Below are 27848 nucleotides of genomic sequence, written 5' to 3' on the forward strand. Positions count from 1 at the left end.
AACACCCTGTGGAAAAGTTATTCCCTTGTATCAACAAACCACAATTAACTTTCTTACCCCACAAAAAATGCTACAAATGGCCCAGTATTGGGGTCATCAATGAGGAAACCTCAGTTGTACAATTCCTTCTTCTCCATCCATATTTCTAATCGCAGGGTCTCCAAAATTCTAGAATTGTGTCACCTCTAATTTCATATTGACTATGCAGTCCTTGCTGATGATGTGTTTAATGATGTTAATATCTAATGTTGTTTCTATGTGCCACACATTGTGCCTAGCTCTTTACCTGTTTAATCTCATTATCTCATTGCCTTTAGGGAGAGTACCTCATTTTCAAATTATTCTTGCCCTTTTCAAATCAGAAAACTGAAGCACAGATACATTAGCCCACATTCCTTTGGCCAGTAAGTGGCAGCATCAGTGTTTGAGCCCATCCAGGTTGAGCCCAGAGCTCACATCTCTATTCCTGTACTTAAATTGTTTGAGATAACTCTTTCAACCTCTTTATAAATTCACTATGAAAGATAATACCTGTCTATAAAATGATGATTAAATACCTACCAAGACTTGTCCCATATAAGACAGCTTGTGATTCTGATCCATGTACCCAAAGTAAATGAATCAAATTCAATTTTTAAATAATTTGTTTCTGTAAAGCTACCAAATACTTGGTACCAAATAACTGGTGTGATTTTTGAAAACTACTTTCAACATAATATTTTGGCATCTTATTAGTATACTCTCTTGTGTGCACTTTAATTTTGCAGACATTTATTGAATATTTGTGTTGTGCCAGACACAGTGCTGGCTTTGGAATTACAGAGAAAAGTAGAAATTAGCCCCTAAAACCTTTTATTAAACAGGCAAATACAATAAAAGGTGAATTCTGAATCCTTAGCTCCTAGCTCAGGGATACCCACAAGTAGCCAATTCTCTAATGTTCTGGATGATAAATGGCATGGATAAAAAAGCAAAGAAAATGTAATGTAATACAACAGCCTTTTCCTTATTAAAAAAAAAAAAAAAAACAGGCAAATACAGTGTTTTCCAAATCTTTCCCATGGAGCCCTAGATGTTTAGTGTTTCTGAAAAGAAAGGAAGAGAGGAAGAAAGTAAGAAGAAATGGACAGAACCTAGAAGGGAGAAAGAGAAGGCGGGAAGAAGGGAGAGAAGGAGAATTTTTAAATTACATGATAAAGTAAGTTTAAGAAATACTTCTTGGCGCTTTGCCTTTCTAATACACATTTTGAATCACCAAGAACATCGTGTTTCCCCAAAAATATATTTGACCATAGAAACCCTTTCTCACCAAGCATCTCAGAAGATTTGTATATCTTGGAACACATCCTTAATATATTGAGTGAAGAGTTTAGAGGCTATGAGAGTAAATGTTTTCATGGCAAATTTTAGTTTTGAAAACTCAGAGTAATAAATGAATGAATAGATGTGCAAATACTTATCGCAAGGCTGTAATGTGCCAAACACTGTGCTAGACACTTTCATGTATATCATATCACATAGTTATTACACCATCTCTATGAAGGGGATTCTAGGATTCCGATTGAGAAGACTGAACTAAGAGAAATTTTGTCAACATCACAAAGAAAATCAAACCCAAACTTTGGGATGTCCTATGTTCTAAAATATAATCCCCTGATTGAATAAAAGCTAAAGAAAGCAATGTTCAGGCTGTTTGAAGTGTTATGGTAGAGCCAAAAATTATGATGGAGTAAAGCAAGAAAGTTGAAAAAGTGGTTTGGGGCAAGACTTTAGAAGACCTTGAATGCTCAAGTGATTGAATAGGGAGTAGTTAAAAATGGTAACGAGAGAGTAATAAGGAAAATCATTTCAAAGTTGGGAAGATAAGTTTAGATTTATTCCTACCCAGTTTGAGGTGTTTTCTGTCAGGAAGTTTCGTGTTCGAACCTCATATAAGAAAGAAGAGGGGAAGCTTAGAAATGGAGCTCCAGGAGTCATCTCCATGGAGTGAAAAGTGAGTCCTGGACAAAGAGAGGTCATTGAGAGAGATGGAAGAATGAGCACACAGGGCAAGATGCCCACCCATAAAAGAGGAATGACTGAGGGGGACCGAGAAGAGCCAAATGGAAAAGGGGTGGGACAACCAGCAATGGTAGGCTTCATGGAAGGTAGGAAAACATCGTGCATGAGTGGTACCACTCAGGTCTTCAAAGTGAGGGAGTGAAAACTAAGCAAAGGCCGGTGGATATAATGAATGGTGGGCATTAAGGAATTTCATGAGCTATATCAGTAGGAAAGAAAGCATGCCATGCTGGTGGAGAATGGGACATAGAATTTGGTAGGTTTTCCCTCAGACAAGTAAAATGCAAAATGTTGGAGTTCCCATCGTGGCACAATAGTTAACAAATCCAACTAGGAACCATGAGGTTTCAGGTTTTATCCCTGGCCTTGCTCAGTGGGTTAAGGATCCGGCATTGCCATGAGCTGTGATGTGGGTCACAGGCTCGGCTCAGATCCTGCATTACTGTGGCTCTGGCGTAGGCCAGCAGCTACAGCTCCAATTAGACCCCTAGTCTGGGAACCTCCATATGCCACAGGAGCAGCTCCAGAAAAAGCAAAAAGACAAAAATAAAAAAAATTTTTAAATGCAAAATGCTAAGGCTGCAACTATTTTCCCTTCGGTCTGCATGAGATGATGTTTGTGAAGAAAGACAGCAAGTTTGTTAATGACCTTCTTATAGAGAAAGTGTTCATCTCCTGCTTCTTGAAAGTAATCAGCTCATTTCATGACATGATAATAAACTTGCCACCTTAGCTAGACAGTAATAAAGGTTTCCATAATAAAGGCATAAAAATCTTCCATCACTTGAGAACAGTTGAATATAGAAAATAGTAGCAGATTCATAATGAAAAATAAATTAAGTTGTTATATCACTTCCATGTCTTGAGACCACAATCAGGATAAAAAAATAATAAGCTTTCTGTCAACTTCAAACATTCTTATAGATATGGGAGTAGTAATCACTGCTTTTGATAATTAACAAATTAGTAATCACTGCTTTTGATAATTAACAAAATATTAGGATTAATTTATCCTAATATTTATTGTTGAATTTTCCTAAGTAGTTCAAAATTATAAACAACTTATATGTCTAAAAATAGGGAATCAGTTAAATAAAATATGGTAGGCAGCCACTAAAAGTCATTTTCTCAAATAACATTTAAAGACATATGAAATGCTCTTGGCATTGTATTAGGTGACAAAGCAGACTACAAAATTATTTGTGTATAGATATATGTCATGATTCAAAACGTTGTTTTATTTTATACTGTAGTACATACTCCCATTGTCCATCTCTCTCTGTCCCTCACATTTCACATCTATACTTTTTACTGAAAGCCCACATGTCTGTGAAAGTACTTCATGTAGCCACAGGCACTTTCTTGGTCAATATGCGGGTCAGGCAAAAAAGGCTAGGGAGTTCATGTCTCCTGGAGCAACCCTCATACAAAGACATTCTAAGTGAGGATAAATACCCCAACTTCCTCACCTCCGATGGGGTGTAACTCTAAGCCATGTTCCATACCCATCTTTCAGAAATACCCAGCAGGGTAGCTCCGCCCACAGTGGAGCTGGTTATTAACAAACCTTTTATTACCTACTTTACCTTTCCTGTCTCAATTCTCCACTGCCCTAATGGTGTTTCCAGAGATGATTCCTCCAAAAACAAGTTGCCCTCAAATCTTGATCTCAGAGTCTGCTTCTGAGCAGTCCACCCTCAGACACTACCACTGTGTGAACTACAAACATTAAAGGAAGTGGATGGATGAATGCGTGGGTGAGTGGATAGATAGATGGATGGATATATAGATGGAGGCATGGATGGGTGGATGGATGGATGGATGGAGAGATGAAGAGAGAGAAGTAATAAATAAAGACAGATCACTGTTTCTTCTCACTCTAAATCCTGTTGCACAGTGTTGCTCATGTGAAAAGCAGCTTGGAAAAAATCAAAACTTTCAGAAACATCTCCTTTAGTGGTTTTCAATTCAGGTTTCATATTGGAAGCCATGATTGGTTTTCTCTGTCCGTGTTATTTTAGCATATGTGGTAGGTCTTTTCCTTTTTGTAGTCATAGTAGCATGTACTTCAACCTTAATTTCTGAAAAATAGATGATCACTTAGATTTGAAAGGTGATCCCTGAGGCCCCCAGAATGAATTTGTCTAAGACATAGTCTATACTTTCTCCATCCCAAATATCTTCTCCAAATTTGGCGATTTAACCACATAGCTTTTCTCTTAGGGTAACAACAAAAACCATGTCATATTTTATGGAGATTATGTGATGAACACTGCATCAAATGGTTAGTTTATCTCTAGGTGGTGAGATTATGAATCCATCGAGTATTCTTTGTACACTTGTCCACATTTTCCAGATTTTCTACAATAAGTTTTATGACTTTTTACACTACAAATCTACTGAAGCACATAATGCAGGTTGAACTCTAGAGATGAATTACCTAGGTTCCATCCCTACTCTGGAACTTAACTTGCTATGTTTTGTTGAAACTGTTGCTCACCATCTCTGTTCCTTGTCCATAACACAGAGACAGTGTTACCTATTTCAGAGTAGTGTTGTATTAAATGAATCATATGTAGGAAATGTTTAAAATAAGTCCTGGCACTCCATAAGTTCTCTCTTAGTGTTTTATTTTCACTTTCATGACCAGGAAACAGTAATTTAAAAAGAGAGCTGAAGAAGATGATTATTCTAGTTAATTAGCAAAATTACCCTCAAGACAATGAAATGACCCCTTTATTATGTTATATTTTACCCAGGATGGGAGCTTCCCCAACCCTCTCTCTCTTAAGATGCAAACAGAGAGAGATCTTACATATTTAATGGTGCTGCATTTATTACCTTGCTTTTTAATTCTTTAATGCTTATTTTGGTTGTCCTGGAAGGTATTATTATCATCAGGCCTGAAATTTTTTCCCATTAAACTAATGGGAGAATGAAAGCCTCCCAAGGTACAGAATGGAAGGTGTTCAGTGGCCCCAGCATGACATTCCCAGGGTTGTTGGGCATGAGCGGGATGGGCAAATGGGACTCCAAGTCTGATCCTTGTGATCCTTAAAGCAGAATTTGATGATGGGTCTTCCATGTTGAGGGAAAGGCCAGCCGGGCCAGCTTACTGGGTACTGGCTGCATGAGCAGTGTCATGTCCTCTTTATGACTCTAGCCACTTGCTCTGATTCACCCACTCTCTTTGGAATGTGGAGCCAAGTGGAGGTGGGTGCCAGAAAAGCGGCAGAGTTTAGGCCATTATCCTGTAATGCCAGCTCTGCCACAGGGGAAAGCGTTTCCCCCTGAAGATCCTTACCCTAGAGCAATGGCATTAAACTTTTTTTTATCATAATGGCCAATTTGAGGGGAATAGAAGTGTGAAGGGCTGCCATTTTTTATATCTTATGTTCCAGAAATGCTGCATTTGCAAGTATATTTGAGTATGTGTTTATTGGGTTTCACACTTTGGGGCTCAAATTTCAAAAACTTTATATAACTCCTGTATCTCATGTTATTATTATGCCTTGAAATAAATTTTGTATGTGGTGAGACCTGGTGGTTCTCTGGAGCAGAGTGCTGGGGAGAGTGGAAGGTTGTGTAGCCAAAGGATTGAGGTAAATCTCTGGCCAAACCCTTGGCTTAACCAAGCTCTACCACCCAGCAGATGGGCAAGTTAGAGTCTCCCTGAGCCTAGGGTTCTGTATTCTAAGAAATAAGAGTACTTTCCTTAGAGTACAGTTGTGACCATTCAGTTAGGTCATACAAGTTGTTTGTGTAAAGGTCTGGCCCACATCAAGTGTTCACTACATTGTATATTCCTTGTTGTTAATTGCATGGATAGACTTGGTGCAAGGAATTGGCCCAGGGTACAGTTGTAGACCAAGGACAAGGACTGTCCTATTTGGAGATATCTCCAAGGAACAAAGGATCCATCATTTTCAGGGAATGTCTGCAGAGATTACAGAAAAATGTGGCACACTGGTGGCTGCCATGGAATGGGTTAAATTAAAAAATTAGAGAATGAGCAATTAATTTATTCCACCCCTGCCACACTGTTGGCCTTGCAGTCTGAGTTACTACTAGGTGGATCATTTTGTTGCAATTCTTTGTCAAAAGGAGAGTGGTGGGGAATTCCATACAAGGATGTCTTAGTTTGGCTTCTCCCAAAAGCACACACCAAGACAAGGATCTGTAGTTTTCTTGGTAGGTAATCCCTGGAAATACCATTAAGGCACAGAGTGGTATGACAAGGAAGTGAAGAAAGCCTGTGAAGAGTGGATTAACAAGCGAGGTACCATGGTGGGCACCTGGGGAGATGAAGACTTCCATACTTCAGGGTAATTCTAGCTAGCAAGTGATGAAGCTAGGGTCATTATCCAGCAGCACCTGCTAGCCATTGGTCAAAAGCTGCACCTACAGGGGTTATGTCCCTGGCACTGCATCTAGACCAAACATACCCTAGCAGCCTGTGAAAGCCTTCAAGTTGAGATCATGATGCTTGCATTAGAAAGCCATCATTGTATACAGAAATGGTGAGTACCAGAGAGGTGTGGGTGGGCAACCAATGGCCTCTCACACAGTGAACAAACTCTTTAATCATCTTTCCTAGATCTGTGACTGATCCCTTGTTGGATCATTTATTCATTCTTTCCAAAAATATTTATTGAGTGCTTAGTCTACAAGGCCCTGAACTACATAGACACTTTGGAAGTATTGGTTGGTAAAGTGGACACTTCCCTCATAAAATTTCCCTTCCCTCATAAAATTTTCAATCATTTGGGAACAGGAAGAAGGCAGAAAAGGGGGGGACAAAGAACACAGGTGCACACACACTCACACACTTAGAGTAGAGGTGACTTACAAGAAAAGGTGTGCATTGTACAGAAATGTACAATCAGGGTCGGTGGGAATGGAAGGGGTTAAAGGACCCCTCCCTGTATAGGAGGATCCAGAAGGGCCTCCCTGAGGAGGTGGCATTTAAGCCAGTCAGAAGATGAGAGGGAGAATGTTCTAAGCCAAGGGAACAGCATGGGCAGTGTGATGATGAAGAGAAGAGGGGGAGAAGCTGCGCTGTGTGCATGAGCTGGGTGGGGAGAGCCTCTCTGATGAAGTGACAGTGGAGTTCAGACCTACAAGAATTAGAGAGAGAGAAAGAGCTATGATCCTTGGAGTTACCAGAGAGTGTATTCTAGGGAGAGGGAAGAGCCAGGGCAGGGACCTGATATCTGGGTTTGGGAAGAGTTGGGGAACCTGCGAGGGGGAGGAGGAAGGGAGGCAGGAAATGAGCTTGGAGAAGCAGGCAGCAGCTGGACCACATTGGGCCCTAAGAGCTAACAAGAGGAACTGGGATCTTACACTGAGTGCGATGCAAAGTCCTTGGAGGTTTTAAACAGTGGAACCATGCAATGTATGCTTTTAGCAGATCTTTTTTTGCAGCTATGAAAATAGTTTTTTGGGAGCATGGGGCAGGGAGAAAGTCAGGAGGCCAGTTAGACAGCTGCAGCCATCTGGGGATGGGGTGGTGGGGGCGTAAACACAAGTGGAGGCGGGGGAGAGGGAACTGTATGGTCCATCACACATCAGACTTGCCTGGTCATCCATGTCTCGCCTCTTAAGAAAATTTGCATCTACACCCCAGCCCAGTTTGTCATCTTTTCCCAGGTTTTTCCATCACTTTTGTGAGTGCTGTTGGGTAGCATTTGGTCAATATAGGGATCAACTTTCATATTTTAAGTTTTTTGTTCTTGACGTTGGCCTTGGGTACCCTTGGAGGGGGTTCACTAGTTTTTCAGCACTGTATGAGGATATCATCCAGAACAGTCAAAATGCAAGCTGCCAGCTGACTTAACTTGGATGAAAACTTACACCATCAGGACCTGTTTGTGAAGGCATTTCTTATAGCAGTAAGAAATATATGAAGTAGATAATAATCCCACTTTGTGGAGTATGGTTTGAAACAAGTCATTGACTAGTACCAGTAAGAAAGAGACCTCAGGACAGGTGATTCAATTTTAAAAATTTAACCTAGGGAACAAGGGAGGCAGGGCTTGGATGCTCAGATCAGAGGACAACCCAGAGATTAGTGACTGTGAGAATTCACCACCACCACGAGGTCAGAGCCTGGGGTGGCAAAGTTAGGCCCTTGAGCCAGATCCAGCCAGCCTGCAGCCTGCTTTTAAATAGTTCAAGAGCTGAGAATGGTTTTTACATTTTTTTTAACGATGATCTTTGAAACATTAAAGTTATATAAGTATCTACAAAATATCCTTGGTTTTTACCTTTTGGCCCATCAAGCCACAAGTATTTATTACTGTCTGTCCCTTTATAAAGAAAGGTTTACTGAGCTGTGGGAAAGAGGCATAAAGGGAGGAGGTGCTCTTATTAGAGCTTAGGATGGGCTCCTGTGTGGCAGGAGCTGGGACTGTGGAGAGAGAAGGTGTCCAGATGACCATGAGCCAAGATGCCTATTGCCCAAAGCAGCAAGAAAAAGGGGAAGGGTGATTCTGGCTTCTCCCTTGCTCCTGCCCTCCAGTCTCCCACCAGAGCTCCCCACTGGCCTAACCGAACTGGAAGCCACATGGTAAGGAAATCAGGCCCCTGAGATGCAGAGCAGGGGAGAAGCAGGTCATGGAATTGAGGCAGTGACCAGCACAGAGTGCCTCGCTAAACCTCAGTTTCCTTGTCTGCAAAATGAGCAAACTGGATTGAAGCTTTCTTAAAACCTTTCACTCTATAAAAGCAGAAATACAGCCACAGCTGCTTCTGAGAGAGCAAGAGAAAATGTAAAAATTCAACAAAATTACTTTATATACTTTTTCTTTCAGCCTCATAGGGCTTGTTCTGAGATTTGTCCTATTTCGGCAAAACTCTGAACAGGGCTTTTCAAACCAGGATTGGGGCACGTACTGAAAATAATTGTAGGTTATGTAATCAAAGCTGTTGTTTCTGTTGAGCTCCCTTAGGGAGGTGACAAGTGGCAGAGATTAAATCAGTGTATGCTGGGTGAACCTTTTATGTAGTTCTCAGTCTCACTGTGTGTAATTGTATAGAGCAGGGGTGGCCAGAACCTCATTTCCTGGGAGAAGCTCTACCCCCTAGAAAAACGCAAACATTGCCTTTCTTCCAAGTTATAAAAACACGTTCTCGTTCTTTTCAGCAGTTTTCGTTCCTAGGGGTGGGGGATGGGGTTGAGTTGCCTAGAAAAGAACAAAGGAATTCAGCTATAGCAGCAGCCTGGGAATGTCAGAAGGAAACATCCCACTCACATCTGTCTGTATGTCCCTTGGAAATGTTAGGTGCCTGCTCCATCCCAGTAACCCCCATCTCTGCTTCCTTCTCTGTGGGAACCAGAGGAATGTTGAGGCATTCTTTGCCTCCCCTGGAGCTATCAAGCACGTGACCAGAAGTCACACAGTAGACTGTAGGCGGTCCAGCTGTTGTCAGTTGAGTGCTCAGACCTGTGTGCCCCCTTCTTATCTCCACCCATCCCTGAGAGAGAGGCACATTGGTGAGCTGCAAAAGGAAGTGAATTCTCCAGGGACCAGGAGAAAAAGGAGGCAAATGTTCAAGCTGCCTGCTTGCCAGATGCTCAGCAGTCAGAACTGAAAAGGAAATATATGGGGGCCTGGGGCTTCAAATGGTGACTACTGTGAGGCTGGAATTTGCTTTCCTTCTCCCTCTTCCAGGATCCAGCTGTGGGAATGCAGAGACCTGGCTGGGAGTCAGGACTTCAGATTCTTTCTCAAAGTCAGGTTCAGGGACCTCCCAGAACCTGCATCTGTGTCACGTAAAAAGCTTGTTAAAAGTGGAGGTTGTAAGATCCTACCCTAGACCTACCTGATCAGCTTGACTGCTGGGGGAGCCCAGGATGGATACTTAGCAAGTCCCCAGATGGTTCTTAGTGACACAGAAATTGGAGACCTGCTGATCTAAGAAGAAATAAAGAGGTAGCACTTCAGTTTGCAATTGCCTGATAGTTTGTTTTAACAGTGATAGATTTTTTTGAAAAATATTTGGGATTGCACTTTGGCTTAAGCTAACACTTGCCTTATTTATTATATTTAATAGGATAAAATAGAAAAAAGAAAGTACCATAACTAAGTAAATGGATGTTTCTATTTTCTGTTATTCCCGAGTTGTCTTTTGTAGCATGTATTACTCTTAGAATGAAAACCAATACATGACGAAAAAGCAAATAATAATTTAAATTTGGTAGTAATGGGCAAACTGGCAATTTCATGGTAGTACTTTCCTTTTTTCTCTAATATGCTTTGAGCAAGTCCTCCCAAAAGAGGTTGAACTGCTAGTTGCCTTTCCTCCTTAGGCTAAGCAGCAATTAGGGTTGAAATCAAAAGTAGGATAGGTATGTTAATTGTTTTATTTTGTGTATGTATACACACGCATATGTAAATGACTGACATATAAAATGATTGATAATTATTGATAGGGTCCTTATCCCCTTGACTGTCACAACAGCACTGTAACAGAGGCAGAGTTAGAGTATTTTTATTTCCCTTTTTGTGGATCAGCACACAGAGACTTAAAACTTTATTCAAAGTCACGCACCTAGTAAATGCCAAAGCCAGAAACCTCCCCAAATCTTGTGACCTCTTTGGGTGTCTTAGTGGAGTTGTGTACCTACTACTCCAAACTTTATTTTAATAGCAAGAATGAAGATGAGGATGAAGTGATGATGATCACCATACCATCATTATCATCAAACAAAAGCCAGTGTTTATTAATAATTCTACTATAGGTGAGGAACTGTGCCAAGCACATCATGCATATCGTCTGCTTTAGTGCTGACAACATCCCTCTGAGATAACATCCCAGTAGGATAGCTGCTCTGCACCCCACTTGACAGGTGAGAAAACTAAAGCCCATTGACACTGAATAACTTGTTCAAGACCACACGGCTGTTAAGCAGCAGGACCAGACCTTGAAGAGCTGGGATGGGCTTACCTCAAGGGTCATGCTCTTCATTGTCACACTGTAGAGAGCAGCAGTGATGTCCTTGAGTTGACAAACTACCACGAGAGCAGAGAGTCTTTCCTCACTCCTAGACTTTGAGCCTGCTCCCCACCAGCAGTCAGGCTGGACAGGTAAGAGGGAGGTAGAGAATGGTTCTTGGGGACATCGTGTTCCTTGGGATTCAGAATTATTGGTCTTTATTTTTCACTTGACTTCCCAAGTCCAGGAATAAACTATAAAGCAAAACCCCCTCAGGCAGGAGCTATCATGAGCACCCTTTTTCCTTTCGCAGCTGGCACAAATTTGAAAGAAATGAGCTGTTGCTTATACAGTTTGTGGAGTGTTTTGATTTGAAAGATTCTATGCCAAAGGAGCAGCTGTCACTTGGAGACTGTTGAGGAGTCACATAAATGGCAGGGTTTTCTAAGAATATAGTTGTTCTGAAGGGTTTAGTGCTGGAGCAGATTCTCCTTTCCCAGACAGAGGGATGGATTGTGGAGGGGAGCAGAGGTTGGAAAATTGAGTTTTCCTAGGTAGTGATCGAAGGATTTGAAAATCTTTGATCACAGTGAAGGATCTTTAGTTATAACTCTCCTTAAGCCTGGTACTGAGATATCAGAAATAAGTAGAAAATGCAGAGAATCTATCTGCCTTAAGTACAGAACTGGTGCTTCTGAGATGTACTCAGCTCTAAGGATCTTTCTAAACTAGCCGAGAATTATGTTCAACAATCTCTACATACATGTTTTATTTTAACATACCTACCAGAGGGTTCATTTTTCATTCTTTCTTCCACCATTTTTTATTCCATCATCTTAAACAGTTACATTTTTTATAGCCACATGTTAAATATCTCTTTTTTATTAGAAAAAGGAACAGTATTTTTTTCTGTTCTAAAAATCCCATTGTTCAGAAATTAATGAAGTAGAATATCAGAATCCTCCTTAATGCAACTTCTTAGAGATAATCACTCTCAAGAGTTTTGATGTGTATCATTTCAGACTTTCTTTGCATGTACTTGTTTTTACTCAAACTGATTTTGTTGTAAATATTATTTTGCAAATTATTTCTTATTTTTTAAAAACAATGGTAAATATCCTCCATCAGCCCTTATGGATCTACCACATTCTTTGGCCTCATAACTTTACCATGATTTATTAAGCCAATCACTTATTGATGGATATTTAGGTTATTTTAGTTTTGCACTGTTAAAAACAATGCTACACTTTTAAATAAATTTTATTAGAGTATAGTATGCTCCACTTAAGGTAGTTTTATAACTTTATTTGTAAGGTAAGTTCCTGGGACAAAAGGTTCTTCACATTCTTCCCAATAATAGAATTGAACAAGTGAACAAAATTAATTATTAGTGAGAAGTGTGTTGTTATATAATTATTACACATTTGTATTCCTGGGAAAAATTTGTGAAGAGCAATGTACTCATCTTTCTTTATATCTAATCCCCGGTGTATGTACCTTATCACTTTTCTCCACCCCTGTTGCTTCATTAAATCAGCATTCCTCAGCACAAATCTAATGAGATTTACTAATCAAAGCAACATTCACTGTAGTGCCAGGTACAGTACCTGGCAATGATGGAAATTTGAAAAAGAAAAGAGAATATGTTTGTGCCACATTTTAGACTCCACATACAAGGGGGAGTGGGATGGAATGGGATGGACAGGGAGGGTGGGATTAGTAGATGCAACCTATTACATTCAGAGTGGATAAGCCGTGAGGTCCCACTGTATAGCATAGGGAACTATATCTGGCCTCTTAAGATAGAACATGGTAGAGGATAGTATGAGAAAAAGAATGTGTGTATATGTATGACTGGGTCACTATGCTCTGCAGCAGAAATTGGCACAACACTATAAATCGACTATAGTTTAATTTAAATATTTTTCTAATTTTAAAAAAGAATATTTTCTCTCTCCATTGAGGTTAGTTAGTCTCTTAAAAGAATACTCGATATCACAGAGAGATTACGTGGCTCGTCAGGACCCACAGCAAGTCCTTGATTATACAGGAATTGCACTAATATCCCTGAAACCCTTCCTCGGTCTGACCATCACACAGAGTCACAGTGTAGATAATTAGAAATAAGGCCCTATTCATTTTTACTAGTGACAAGGAGGTCTAGAGCAAATTGCCTAAATTAACAAATTAATATTTACACAGTGTGACCAAACTTTTTAAGAATTCATACATTAAATTAATTTATATCATGGATGCTCATCATAACAAACCCTCACTAAATGTTGGCATTGAAAATGGTCTGCCCAATAGAGATTGCAAAGAGAACTCATGTACCAACCCCTGGTCCCTCGCAGATAGAAAAATATCATGAAAGAGTGTGTCTTCAAGTTTAATTTTCAAAAATTGCATCTTGCTTATCTCCGTGTTTAGTTTATTGCTTGTCAAAGTGAGAAAGGACTAGTTTCTCTGATCTTTTCACAAGTCACCACAAGCAATTGTTAAGAGAGTAAATGCTGTCAATTAACACCCAATTAAATAGGACATTTTTTTTTGTCAGTATAAATCGTCTTCTTAGGCTGACATGAACTTTACCATTTTCAAACCTGAAATTATTACTCTGATTACCATGTTCTTTAGAGATGTAATTCAGTCTCTCTGTGGAGTGACTGTTCTCTGGGAAAAAAAAAAAATGATAAAGTTTAACATTTCCTTTATGCAGAGAAAAAAAATTAAAGCATAAATATTCCATATTTAAACAAATAACACCATAGAAGAAAAGGAATGTAAATGCCTTATGTTGTACAAGGCTAAATGAAAAATGTAATGTGAATTACTTTCTAGCTCAGCCTCATCATCAGTGCCCAGATGACTGTGTTTCTGTAGTTTTAAAAATCACTTCCATTTTCATCCAAATGCTGCTAGCCAAATAAACAGTGTGTCTCTAACACTTTTGATAATGCTTTCTGGACGAGAAATACAGATAGTATGAAAATAAGCAAAGCATACCCAATTCATCTTTCAGAGTCTCACTGTACATCAACCAGGAGTCCTCAGAGACTTGTCGAACTTTTGAACTTGTCCATTTACTCATTTGCTCAGTCAATGCATGCCAAGCATGCAACCAAATGAGTATAGGTTACTTGCCCTCTGCTTCACATCCAGCCCGTACTTGACCATGTTTGGGTCCTAGGGGCCCCACCCATCTTAGCTAATTGGATGATGGATAGGCACCAAATTATTAGTTGGTCACCAATCTATAAATGGTTGCTGGGACAGAGAGAGACTCATTCATTCATTTAGCACATTTTTGGAATGCCTGCACTGTGCAGGGAAGTGCTCTTGGTGCTGGAGATGAGTGGAGAGCAAGTTGCATTGGGTCTTTCTTCTGGAACTTAACATGGTGGTGAGGACAAGGAGCAGAGACAAGAAATATGCAAAGTAGACTGAGATCATGTTAGATAGGTTCGATGACAGAAACTAAACAGACTGATGTGGGAATGAGGTAGGCAAGGAGGTCCCTTTTATATTGGGCCATTTAAGCTGAGATGTGAATGACAAGAAGGATGAACCATGGGAAGATCTAGGTGGAACATGGAGATGGAGCAGCAGGTGCAAAGACAGAAGGGAACCTGGTGAAGTAGAGCAATAGATAGAATAACAGTGCATAGAGAACACAGTGGAGAAAGCAGAGAGTGGGCTGCAGTGAGTCATGCAGGGGCCAGTAACAGAGGGTCTCCTGGGCCCTGTAAGGCACTTGAATTTTATTCTGGATGCAGTGGGAATGCTTTATTTAAAACAAAAGGAGTGACATGATCTAATTTATTTTAAGAATTGCTTTAGCTACTGTGTACAAAATATATTTTCAGTTTACACAAGAGATAAGGGTGGCTTAAATAGAGTTTTAGTAATTAAGAGGGGAAAAAAACGTAAAGATGTAGGATATGTTTACAAGGGTGGTACATAGAACTGGCTCATAGAAGCTGGGAACAAGGTAAGGCAAGAGAGTGGTAGTGGGAGGTTGGTGGGACATGGATCAGTTGTTCCGTTTTGGACTTAGCCAGTTGAGATAACTACTAGATGCAGTAGTAGTTGTTTTAAAACAGATGAATGAATGGCCTGTTGTAGAAAGTGATAGTAGACCAATCAGTCCCTATTTGAGGAATTTGCACTAAGAAACTGAAGGGGGGAGTTGCAGATGATGGTGCAGTCCAAGCCAGAGAGCCCACGGAGAGGTCTGTATGAGCCAAAATTTTAAGGAAGCAAACACTGAATTAAAAAGAAAACCAGCTGAAGGAAAAAGAATATCAGATCAAAAGAGATAGATATCTCTTGAGGAATCGTCAGAGCGCATGGCCCAAGAGGGACCTGGGAGGTGAGTTGCCTATATCTTTCTTACTTTCTAGTTCTGTCTTGATATGCCCTTCTGAAAATATGCTGTTTTCTTATTGTAGCTTTGGTGGGTCACAGTTTCTTTCCAATAAATTAACCCAATTGAGATGAATACTTCAGTACACTAAGGACCACAAAGATGAGAAAGATAAAGTCATTGTCCTCAGTTGAGTTCACAGCCCAGTGAAGAAGAAAAGATAATAAAAGAATTGTTATGTAAAGTCCAAACGGAATGCTAAGGATGTTAAAATGCTATTTATTTGCTGTTTGGTATTGCCTGTTTTTTTGTAAGCCATCAAAAAAAGCAGATGTACAACTCATCTCTTGGAATCTGCATCAAGTAATAGAAACTGCAAACAACCATTTCTGTTAGGAAATGTATGGCATTATATAAGGTAGAGTTTCCCAAATTTGATCCCGGGATTTACCATAAGTGTATACCATGTAGACTCTTATTTATTTAATATTTTTGTGGGGTTAAACTCACTTTTGTAACTTATATACATACTGTAGCCTCATCCAAAGCAATAAAGCCCTCAAATAATAGTTTGTTTTGCTATTTATAGAGTTTTCTAATATCATAAAAATAAATACAGATTGTGACAGTAAAGAGCTGACCTGTGTGTAGCTAAAATCATGTCACCACCACTAGGGCTACAATTGCCAATTCTCATAAAGACTGACATGGAGAGAAGAACACTAGGCTCAGATGTGCAAGATCTGACTTTGAACTTGACTCCTTCACCAAGGAGCAAATCTGCAGTTCTGGGGGAAGGAATCTCCTTTCCCCTCAGTAATAAAATGAATATACACATTCCCTACCCACGAAGTGATTATAAGGATCAAATAAGCCAGAGGATGTTCAGATGCTTTGCAAAAGAAGAAGTGTCCAGCCAATGATGGTGCTCATTAAGAATGTAGCTGTGGACTATAATGATTATACATATGGCTTCCTGATTTAAGTGCCGCTTGGTCAGTGCTGGCACTTAAAAACCAAAAAGATTATTGTCTCCTCTAAGTTATGCTCCAGAATCCTGCAGCTCTTTAAACATGACTTCACTTATTATCAGAACCACACAAAATGGACTGTACTCCAAATAATTTCCAATTATTTCTAGCAAGCAAGCCTTGTCTTCCCAACTATATAAAGGAGCCCCCAGGGAAGGCACCTTCTTTTATCAAATGAGTTCATTATGAATAGACTGTACATTATAGTATGTGGCATGGCATGAGCAAGGATTTAGTGCCACTTATTGCCTACAGCCCTGGTAAGAAATAATTAAGCTCTCTGAATCTATTTCCTAATTTGTAAAAGGGGAATAATAATCACTGTTTTGTAAGAGTTTTGAGAACTTTAATGAAAAAATGACAGTTAATTGCTTAATGGTACCTCAGCTTTAGCAAGCTCCAAATAAATATCAGCAAGTCTCATTACATTGCATGAAGGATAAGAATTACTAATGACATTGGTGACATCTACATTAGGAGTCTATGATTTTAAGTATCACAGTACCCACCTCCTAAGGTTACTGAGAAAATTAAATCAAAGCTCTGACATGTAAACAGTGACACATGATAAGTGCTTAATAAATAGTCTTTGCTATCTTCATCAGTGTTTACTACAGAAAGTTTTACTTTGAATAAAGCAGGGTATGATGACAAGTTTCTTAGTTGTAGAAAATTCTGTGTTAAATCACAATTGATTGTCTATGTTATCTGTATTCTGTCATCCAAAAAATACTATAGGAATTTAGCTTAATGTCGGAAAATAATAGGTGTTCAAAAGATACTATGCTATAAACAGGAGATATTAGCATCTGTTTGAATACCTAGAGCTCTTTACTGATAAAGAGCTAGACATGTGGTATACACACTACCTACTTGTGGCAACAAACCCTTGAAATGTGGCTAGACTGAACAGAGGTATGTTGTAAGTGTGAAATACACACCAGATTTCAAAGACTTAGAATGAAAAAACATTAAAAATTTTATTGGTAGTGTTTGCATTGGTTAGACATTGACATGGTAACATTTGGGGTATATTGGTTTAAATAGATAGATCCATGTAAATTCATTTTACCTATTTGTTTTTGCTTTTATAATGAGCTACTAAAAATTTTTAAATTAATCACATGGTCTCATTTATGGTCTGCATTATAGTTCTCTTGGACTGCACTAATCTAAGCCATTTCATAGTTCAAATGTTGACAAAATACTGCAGCTCAACTTAACAGTAGCAAAATTTTTTTTGGAATTTTAATGTAAATTATTTTTGTACTAGTTTTTATGTGTTGAAGCCTCTTTCTAAACTTACTGTTTTGTAGCAAGTCACGACTTTAAGTGGGGAGAGATTGGTCGTCTCTTCTGTTACTGGTTTATATCTTAGTGTATGTAAAACATATTATTTTGTAAGATAAAAAATGTAAGGTAGTTGTTTTCCACTGAATTAAAGTATAGAGAAAGTAACACTTTGCCCTAAAACTAACAAAATAACAAACACAGAAATGAATAGTTTATTATTACATACATAATCTTGAGGTGGAATCAATGGCTGAAATTAGGGGATGAGTCTGAGAACAATAGTGGATTGCTTACATATCAATAGTATTTGGATTGGTTTATATTAGTAAAATATTGCTTTCAGTAGTGCCATTATGCCCCACAATAATGTTTTGATTGTAGAAGACTATCATGTCCTATATGATAGACCACATTAATTTATGAATCCAATGGATTTTTACTGAAAATAATCTTACATAACATGCTACATTTCCAAATCTCCATCAGGAAGATGGTATATATGAGAGGGTGGCCTTTTAATGAGTTGATTTAGGTGATTTTTGATATGAACACATTTTACCCAAAATGTGTCAATAATTTTTTAAATCTTATATGGATGCACATGTTTCAGCCCTGTGTAGTTCTGAGTATCCAAGCTTTTGAGCAGGTTATAAAATGAAGAGCCCTTGTCAGCTAAGGGCAGAGAGAAAACTGCTTTACTTTATGGAAATCTTCTTAACAACATTCCAGAAACTTTCTGAAGCATCCAAAATAACTTCCTATAAAGAGGCATTAAGCACCAACTTGCTTTAAGCACCAACTTGCTTTAGCTTAGAATTCATATTTCACAAAATACAACAAACAGAACATCTCTGTATCTGCAGTCCTGTCGCCTGTGCTTTCCTCCTTTGTCCTATGGGATTTTAACAACATGCCCTTTTCCAAATTTACAACTGATTTGCTCTTCCAATTTTCATCTATAAGTCTGTCTTTTTCCTTTTGGAGTGCAGAGAGTGTTAGCTTCCACAGCTAGCCCAGGAAAGCCACATGCATGGCTAAAATCATATGCATTTACAGTGACCACCACAGGTGCAAGATGGGTCCATTCAAAGAGATGCTACAGAAGTTCCCCTAGTGGCTCAGTGGACACAAATCTGACTAGCATCCATGAGGACACAGGTTCGATCCCTGGCCTCTCTCAGTGGGTTAAGGATCCAGTGTTGCCGTGAGCTATGGTGTAGGTTGTAGACGTGGCTGATCTTGCGTTGCTGTGGCTGTGGTGTAGGCTGGCAGCTACAGCTCTGATTGGACCCCTAGCCTGGGAATCTCCATATGCTATGGGTGCAGCCCTAAAAAAAAAAAAAAAAAAATAGACGAAGAGATGCTACAAATTGAATGTTGTCTCAGAATGTGCCTTGAGGGTCTATTCATGAAGAGAAGCAGTTTTAACTAGCGACTGAAAAGTGAATAAAAAGGACTTCTGTGGATATACTGAAAAGGGCTTTGGAAACTTTCAAGGACTGCAGAGGTTAACTGCAGAGCTTCTATTGTCATTGGATAGTATTTCTAAATGCTGGTCTTCTTATTGACAGGGGTATGCCCCCTGCTTACTCTTCTGCTCAGTCATGATGAGCTGCTTTTGTGGTGCAGGTAGACAGAAGGTTGTGGGGAAGGGACAGAAAAAGAGCAGGACAGCATAGAGAGAATTCTGAGATGATTTTGAAAGAGATATAAGGAAGAAAAGGGGTGTTATTTCAAGAGATGGTGTGTGTGTGAAAGACAGTAACCAAACTAAGAAGGAAGAAGGAAGAGAGAACATGGGGCTTGCTCCATGCTCAGTGATGGCAACTCTTTTCTTGAGCTTCCATGCTGTTCCAGGACTGTGCCGTGTATTTTACACACATGTGATCTTCACAGTCAAAGGTAGTACTAGTCCCATTTATGAACAGGAAAACCAAGCCTCAGAGGCCTAGATGTTAGATTGAACCATATGACATTGCCATATCCCAATCAAAATATTGGCAGCATCATATGATTCAACCTACTACTTTTCACAAGGACACAGAACTGGTAAATTTTGGAATGAGCATTCAAATGCAACTCTACCTGGCCCCAAAACACTCTATTGTCTCACTTCAATGTGAAATCTAAAATAGCTGAACTAATAGCAATAAAGGGTAAAAGGATGGTTGCCTGGAGATGCAGGGGTCACATAAAAGGGGAGATGTGGCCTAAGGTTATAAACTTCTAGATGTAAGGTGAGTAAGTTCTGGGGATCTAATCTACAGCATGGTAACTTTAGTCAACAGTACTGCACTGTGTACTTCAAAGTTGCGAAGATCTTAAATATTCTCATCCCCCCCCACACACAAAAGGTAATTATGCAACGTGATGGAGGGGTCAGCTAACCTTATTGTGCAATATCTGTATCAAATCATCATGGTGTACACCCTAAACTTACATAATGTTATATGTCACATGTATTAATAAAGCTAGAAAAATAAGTGAATAGTAATGATAGATGGGGGGGGGGAGAAAGAATTTGAATACTTTCAAATAGAAAGGGGGTTGAAAACCACCCTTTACTGGCTCCTTTCATAAATGTACCCTGAAATAGTGAAGGCTCTGAAAAATCCGGCAGAAGAGAAATCTGTTTATCTCTCTTAACCCAGTATTTCCCAAACTCATCTGATCATAGGACCTTATCTTTAATATAACATCTATTGTTAACATCACACAACTATGCTTCCACAGGACACACTTTGGAAATGTTAAGCCAGACATTAGCAAATTTTCATTCTAATTGAAAAAGAAGAGTTCTGTCTCTTAAAAGGATCACTTAAAATTAAAAGCTTCCATGCTGCCTCAGACACATTCTCTTTCCAATTTATGGATCTGCTTTTGACAGAGGCAGAAATGGTGTTCTCTGGGTTAACCCATTCAAACCTACCATGTCCATTCATTAGTCAATGTGTTATATTGAGCACCGACTCTGCTAGCCTGACTTAGACAGCGACAGTGCTGAGAGAGGTGGATAAAGATCTAAGAGCTACGAAGCACCTCATGTGGTGGAAACATCGATCAAATGAAAATGGAGGGGAAGAAAGGGTCAAGAACGTCTCTTGTAATTTTATCTTAGGTGACCAAGTAATTAGCGGATTTTAAACTGGAGGTGTGTCTTAATCATACTCCATTTTCCTTGATTATAAAGAGATAATTCATGAGCATGTAGCCAGACAAAACTTACTAATGAATAATGACCACAGTCTTATGCCCCAGCACCTCACCCATGAAAAAGCACTAGGCTTTATTAATTTTGCTTCCTCCCTTCACCTCCTCTCTGAAGGAAGTGCAGAATCTGAGTAGTGACCAAGATAGTGATGATAAAAACACCTGGATGAACCTGAGCTCTTCTGAGGCAGTCAAGTAAATGTCCCCCAAGAATAAAGTAGGACTGGAATTTGTATTGAGTTGCTGTTGTAGAACACATACAATGTTTAAGAGAATCAAGTGCAATGATTGGGATACTAAATAAGCTACACTCAGTTATATATGACAGTGCAGAGGTGCTGGGCTATGAGAACCTTGGCTTCATAGATAATGAGCCAATTTTAGGGAGTCTGCAAACTCAAAAACCAGCAGTGTCAAGCAAGTACTACCGATGAAGTAGGCAGGGTATGAAAACACCATGGTGCAAAAGGAATGGAAAAACAGCCTCTGCCACTCAGGTCTAGAAAGAACCGATGCTAAAAATAGTGTAGAAAAGTTTTAGGAGAAACTAAGTATTTGCATAATTTCTCTAAGATATTTATAAGTTACAAAGGGGAAAATAATAAACTTGGTAGTGGAGAAACCCAACAGATGCCACCCTAACCAAGGTTAACATCACCAAAAATAAGATAACATTTACATCATGGACCCCATGATGTGAGGCACTGGGATTACAAAATTGCTTCTGTGGCCTCCCTGCTATAAAAGGCATAGCTTCAAGCCAATCATGAGAAAAAAGTAAGTCAACCCAAAAAGAGACATTCTGTGAAATAATTGACTAGTAATTATCAGAAGTGCCACACATAAGACCAGTAAAAAACTTGGAACCGTTACCCATTGTAGAAGAAAAAAGAAGCCTAATAACTAAATGCAGGAGTTCCCTTGTGGTGCAGCGAGTTAAGTATCTGGCATTGTCACTGCAGTGGGCATGGGTCGCTGCTGTGGCATGGTTTCAGTCCCTGGCCTGGGAACTTCCACATGCTACTGATACAGCCAGTGTGTGTATATATATATCAATACTATACACACACACACATATGCACACACACACACATACATACAAACAAAGAATATGGGATCTGGAACAGAAAAAGGACATTAAGGGGAAAACAGTTGAAATTTGAAAAAGATCTAGTTCAGTTTAAAATATTGTGAGATATTAGGGAGTTCCGTCGTGGCGCAGTGGTTAACGAATCCGACTAGGAACCATGAGGTTGCGGGTTCGGTCCCTGCCCTTGCTCAGTGGGTTAACGATCCGGCGTTGCCGTGAGCTGTGGTGTAGGTTGCAGACGCGGCTCGGATCCCGCGTTGCTGTGGCTCTGGCGTAGGCCGGTGGCTACAGCTCCGATTCAACCCCTAGCCTGGGAACCTCCATATGCCGCGGGAGCGGCCCAAGAAATAGCAACAACAACAACAAAAGACAAAAGACAAAAAAAATAAATAAATAAATAAATAATAAAATATTGTGAGATATTAACAATAGGGAAGGTGGATGAAAGATATATAACTACTGTCTATGCTATTTTTTTTTGCAAATTTTCTCAGTCCAAAATTAGTTCAAACTAAAAAAGTCTAGAAAAATAAAGAGAGCAGAAAAACAAAGGAAAAGAAATGATGAGATTCAGAAACTCCAACACAGCACCAACCTGTAGAAATATAGTGTGAGCCATGAATCTGAATCACATATGTCATTTTTAATTTTCCAATAGCAACTTAAAGACAAATTTTAGCAATTTAACCCAATATATAAAAAATATTGTCATTTCAGAATGTAGTAAATATAGGAAATCACTGAGATCTTTTATATTCTTTCTGGTTCTAAGTCTTCGAAATCCAGTCTCAATTCGGAGTAGCTACTTTTCTCATTCTCAAAGGCCACATGTGGCTAATGGCTACCATGTTGGACAGCACAGCTCCAGCACCATCAAGACATGGTGTATGCACCATACATTCTGTATGCATCTCTTATTTATGCTTCTTTCTATGAGGGTTTTGTTCTTTCCTAATATAGACTCCTTCCTTCCTTCCCTCACTTATGAGCTTTATATGTTCCAGGCATTGTTCTATCCATAAAATAGAGAAAAATTCCCAACTTCATGGAGCTTCCATTCTTGAGGGAGGGATTGCCGTAAACAGTAGCTATAGTAAATAAGTAAATCATACAGTAAGTAGGAAATAGTAACTGCTCTGAGGTGGGGGTGTAGGGGCACAAACCTGGGTAAGGTGACTCAGATATGCTGGGGGTAGGAAAACTGAAAGAGGCAGGACCTAAATCAAACCCACATCACCTATGACTTTATTCTGGTTCTTCCCATCCTTTAATTTCAACAGACCATTTTGAGTGGACATAATAATGAGACAGTGAAACACCTGGTTGCCACTTTCAATGTCTGGTATAAAAGAGGTGTTAGCACTCTGAACAGCCAGCCCTCCAGTTAAACAAAGCAGAAATTTGCAGGAGTTACCTTGTAAGGACTAGGGTATCTCAGCAGAAACCAAAAGGTTTTGAAATTATGCAGTCCATTGTCATTTTTTGACCTGAGTCTAAAAAGGTTTGATGAGTAAGATTTGATTCTTTCTTGCCCTGAAATTTGAATAATTACCTACAGCCTGGTGAACTTAACATATTTGAAAAATCGATTTATTTTCCTTAGAGGATGGTGAATTTTGTTTACTCCAGTTCAATGTTTTGTTTTGTTTTTTTGTTTCTGGTCAATAATAGTTACTTATTGAAATACCTCCCAATCTCAGTTCTTTCTGGTCTGGGATGTGAGAAAAGAGTAGCTCCCAGAAAGATTATAAGGAATCCTGCAACCTCTGCCTTTCAGAATCTGAGATACCTTGAAGTTAAAAGGCAGAAAGTGCAAGAGAGACAGAGAGAGATGATTTGTCTAGTATTGTGTGTGTATTCGTCCTGCCTCTGATTTTGTGAGATACTTGTCGGTGTAGATTCTTGGGCCTAACCCCAAATATTTGTAAGGTGGAGCCTGAGAATATAAGTGGTTAATAAGATTCCTGAGTGATTCTTATGCCCACTGGGTATGAGAACCATAAATCCTGGTGCTGGAAGAGCCCAGTTTTGAATCCAGATGCTTTGCTCAGTGGCTGGGTGCTCTGAGGGTCTCTTGTAAGGAAATGACACTGGACTGCCTCCTGCATGTTGGGTCCTCTGTCTGTGAAGCCTTGTAACCAGAAGACAAGAGAATTGGGATCCAGCATCCTACCAAGCCAGGCCCAGCAGGAGGATTCTTCAGAGCTCTTAGTTGTGACATTTTAACTAACTCTTCTTTTCCCATTTTTTAATGCAGCTGGAGTCGAGGCTGCTTTTGTCTCTTTGTTTTGCTAAGGAAAATGCAGGCATTTGTTTCTGCTCCTTTTCTTTTCATTTGGTTTCCTCTATGGCAGGTATTTGTAGTCCAAGGAGGCAAGAAAGAGAACTAGGACAGACTCCAGCTTTCAAGGCCTGCCTTGTGGACCTGGGAAGGGGCATGTCGGGTCTTGAAAGATGAACCAGCAACCTCTTTGTGTACACTATGAGCGTAGGCCTTTTATCAACTGTGGTCCCATCTAAATAGCTTTTTTTAAAGTATAAAGTGTATTTTCAGGGCCTAAGAGGTAACTTGTAATTATGGGCTCTCTAATGGACCCAGGTACTGTTTAAAAGCACCAAATAAAAGAGAAACCTATGAAGTTTGTGCTCTTTAACTAGACCTTAGAGTCCTGGATGAACTTACTTTTTTATGTTACAGTCTCTTATTTTTAATTCATTTTTTTAAAATTACAAAAGTAAGAGATGCCCATTGTACAATATTCAAATAAAACAAATACATTAAGTAAGAAATGAAAGATACCCTATACCAACCACTCCAGTTCTATTCTCTGCCACTCTTTCTGGATTTTTCCATACGTATATACACACATACCATACAAACACACACACACAAGAGTAATTAGGGCACCTTAAATTGTAAATAAGACCAACTCATTTCAAAAATTTTAGATAAATGAGAGGAATCTCAGCTTACATAATCGTACTTAACTGAGGTAAGACTCTGGCTGGATCCAGGGTCTCCAATAGGGTAGTCTCTCCTCTCATCTCATGATTTCTTGGCATGTCCTCTTTCTGTGTGTCTGCCTCATTCTACTCCCTTCAGTTGACTTTCCCCCCATGTTGAAGAGGATAACTAGACCCGCAGACCTGGATTTGGTCTAGATTCAAGACAAAATAGTACCCCATCTCCCTTCAAAAATGTAGACATCCTAATCCCCAGAACTTGTAAGTATGTTGCTTGACATGGAAAAGGAGAATTTAAATGGCAGATGGAACTAAAGTTGTTTATCAACTGACCTTAACATGGGAATATTATCCTGGATTATCTAGGTGGGCCCAAAGTAATCACAAGAGTTCTTAAAAATGAAAGAAGGAGGTAGAGACTCTCATACTAAGTGAAGTAAGTCAGAAAGAGAAAGACAAATACTATATGATATCACTTATATATGAAATCTAATATATGGCACAAATAAACCTTTCCACAGAAAAGAAACTCATGTACTTGGAGAACAGACTTGTGGTTGCCAAGGGGAAGGGGGAGGAAGGGGGATGAACTGTGAATTGGGGCTTAATAGATGCAAACTATTACCTTTGGAATGGATAAGCAATGAGATCCTGCTATATAGCACTGGGAACTATATCTAGTCATTTAGGGAGCATGATAATGTGAGAAAAAGTATGTATATATGTATCTGTGAGTAGGTCACCTTGCTGTACAGTAGAAAATTGACAGAACACTGTAAACCAACTATAATGGAAAAAACAAAAATCATTTAAAAAATAAATAAATAAATAAAAGCTGACTAAGAAAGAAAGAGGGAGATAAATTAGAGTTAGAAAAAGAGATGTGACAATGGAAGCAGGATCAGAGAGATGTAATGTGGGAAGGACGGACGCAAACCTCCACCGCTGGATTTGAAGACAAGCGGAGCCATGAATGGAGGAACTGGATAGCCTCTGGAAGCTGAAAAAGGCAAGGAAATGGTTCCTCCCCACTCAGTCTCCAGAGGGTAATGCAGTCATACTAACACCTTCAGACCTTGGTCATATTTCTGATCTACATAATGATAGTAAATGTGTGTTCTTTTGCACCACCAAGTTTATGGTAATTTGTTCTGGCATCCATGGAAAACTAATAAAGGGCCCCAAAGGCAAAAGATTTCTTCTCCTCAAAAAATCCAAATTTTAAAAAAATCCTTGGGAAGCTTCTTACCAGCCTAGCTTGGTTCTCAAGCAACCTCCGTCCCTGTCACCATGATCAACAAAGTTAGTATTTGATTACCCTTTATGTCAGGCAGAGGGGATCAAGAGATGTGACTGACAGCCCTTCTCCTCAGAATCATGTTAACTGTCCTGAGAACAGAGAAATTCCCCCAGGGAATATCGTGCAGGTTTGTAGTTTATAGTTTGTGGTTTAGAATGGATTTATGATGTTTATTTTGTTCTATAATTTGCTTCATTCTCTTTGTAACATATTTTGGAGATATTTCCACTTTAATTCATATAGATCCTACTTTGTTCTTTTTAGTAGCTACATGCTATTCCATTGGTTAGAGGAACCAAGCTTATTTAACCAAGTTTTCTGTTAATGGAAAGTTAGGATGTTTCCAACTGTTGCTTACAAAAAAGACCGAACAGTGTGTCCTTCAGTATGTCTCTAGGAGCAGTGGTCCCTACCAAATAGGTCCAGGTCTAAACTCTCAGTAACTGTGAGTGGGACCTTGTTTGGAACTAGGGTCTTTGCAGATGTAATTAAGTTCAGGGTCTTGAATGAGATCATTGTAGATTTAGGATGAACCCTAAATCCAGTGACAAGTGTCCTTATTAGATACAAAAAAGAAGAACACATAAAAACACAGGAGAAGGCTACATGAAGATGGAGGCAGAGATAGGAGGGATGCTAAGAATTGCCACATCCACCAGAAGCCAGGGGAGAGGCTTGCCATAAACTCTCCCTCAGGGCCTCTAGAAGGAACCAACTCTTCTGAGATCTGATGTCTGATTTATGGCCTCCAAACTGTCACAAGATAAACTTCTTTTGGTTTAAGCCACCCAGTTAATGGTGCTTTCTTAGGGCAGCCCTAGGAAACAAAAACACACGGGTTGTGGGAGCAACCGGTTCTCCTGCCTCCTTGTTTTTTTTAGCTTCTGTTCATCTCTCAGTCACCTGGGAAGACCAAGGACTAGAAGGTCAGATCACAGAAACCAGAGCCCATAAGAGTCATTTCAATCTCCATTTCTTGTGAATGGGCTTTGTGATTTTCCTTCTAGGCCCATTTTGTTTAAACAAATGATGAAATTAGTTTGCTCTTTAGAGTCAGCTCCCAGCAGCTGTGTGGGCAGGAGGCAGACCTTGTGTGAAAGGAGTGGCCAAGCAAAGGGAAGGCTTAGGCAGGATACTCCTCTCACGTGATCCATTGCACTATAGGTCTTCGGTGACTGTGCACAAGAGGAATGAGTAAATAGGCAAATGAAGGAAGGAGGGAGGGAAGGAAGGGAGGGTGGGGGAAGACAGATAAAGTCAACTATGACTATGACAAAGGGAGACCTTTCAATGAATACCCAGTAGAGCATCTTGCTAAAAATTAAGCCCTTTATATTTAATTCACAAACGTGGCTGAAAATGCTCATAATGTGCTTGGTGTGTACTACAGTCACACAGGCTAGCCATGTCCCCACTGTCACCACCCCTACCACTGCTGTTTCAAGTCACATATTGAAGTGCAGTGAGCGATACCTCAAGCAGAGAGCTAGGCATCTGATTATTTTTTTTTTTTTTTATCAGTAAAGCACTAAAAACAAAACCAACAAAGAAAGGCAGTAAGGCACACAGGTATAATCACAGTAGACAGGGGTCTTT

The 27848-nt window shown here is 39.5% G+C and overlaps 1 protein-coding gene across 5 annotated transcripts in view; it reads left to right on the forward strand.

The window, feature by feature from the left end:
* SYNPR (synaptoporin) overlaps window positions 1–27848 on the forward strand; it is a 323587-nt gene that overhangs the window by 203602 nt on the left and 92137 nt on the right. The gene's annotated exons all lie outside the window — the stretch shown is intronic.

This window comes from Sus scrofa, chromosome 13 (genome assembly GCF_000003025.6).
Source record: "Sus scrofa isolate TJ Tabasco breed Duroc chromosome 13, Sscrofa11.1, whole genome shotgun sequence".
Taxonomy (NCBI): Eukaryota; Metazoa; Chordata; class Mammalia; order Artiodactyla; family Suidae; genus Sus; species Sus scrofa.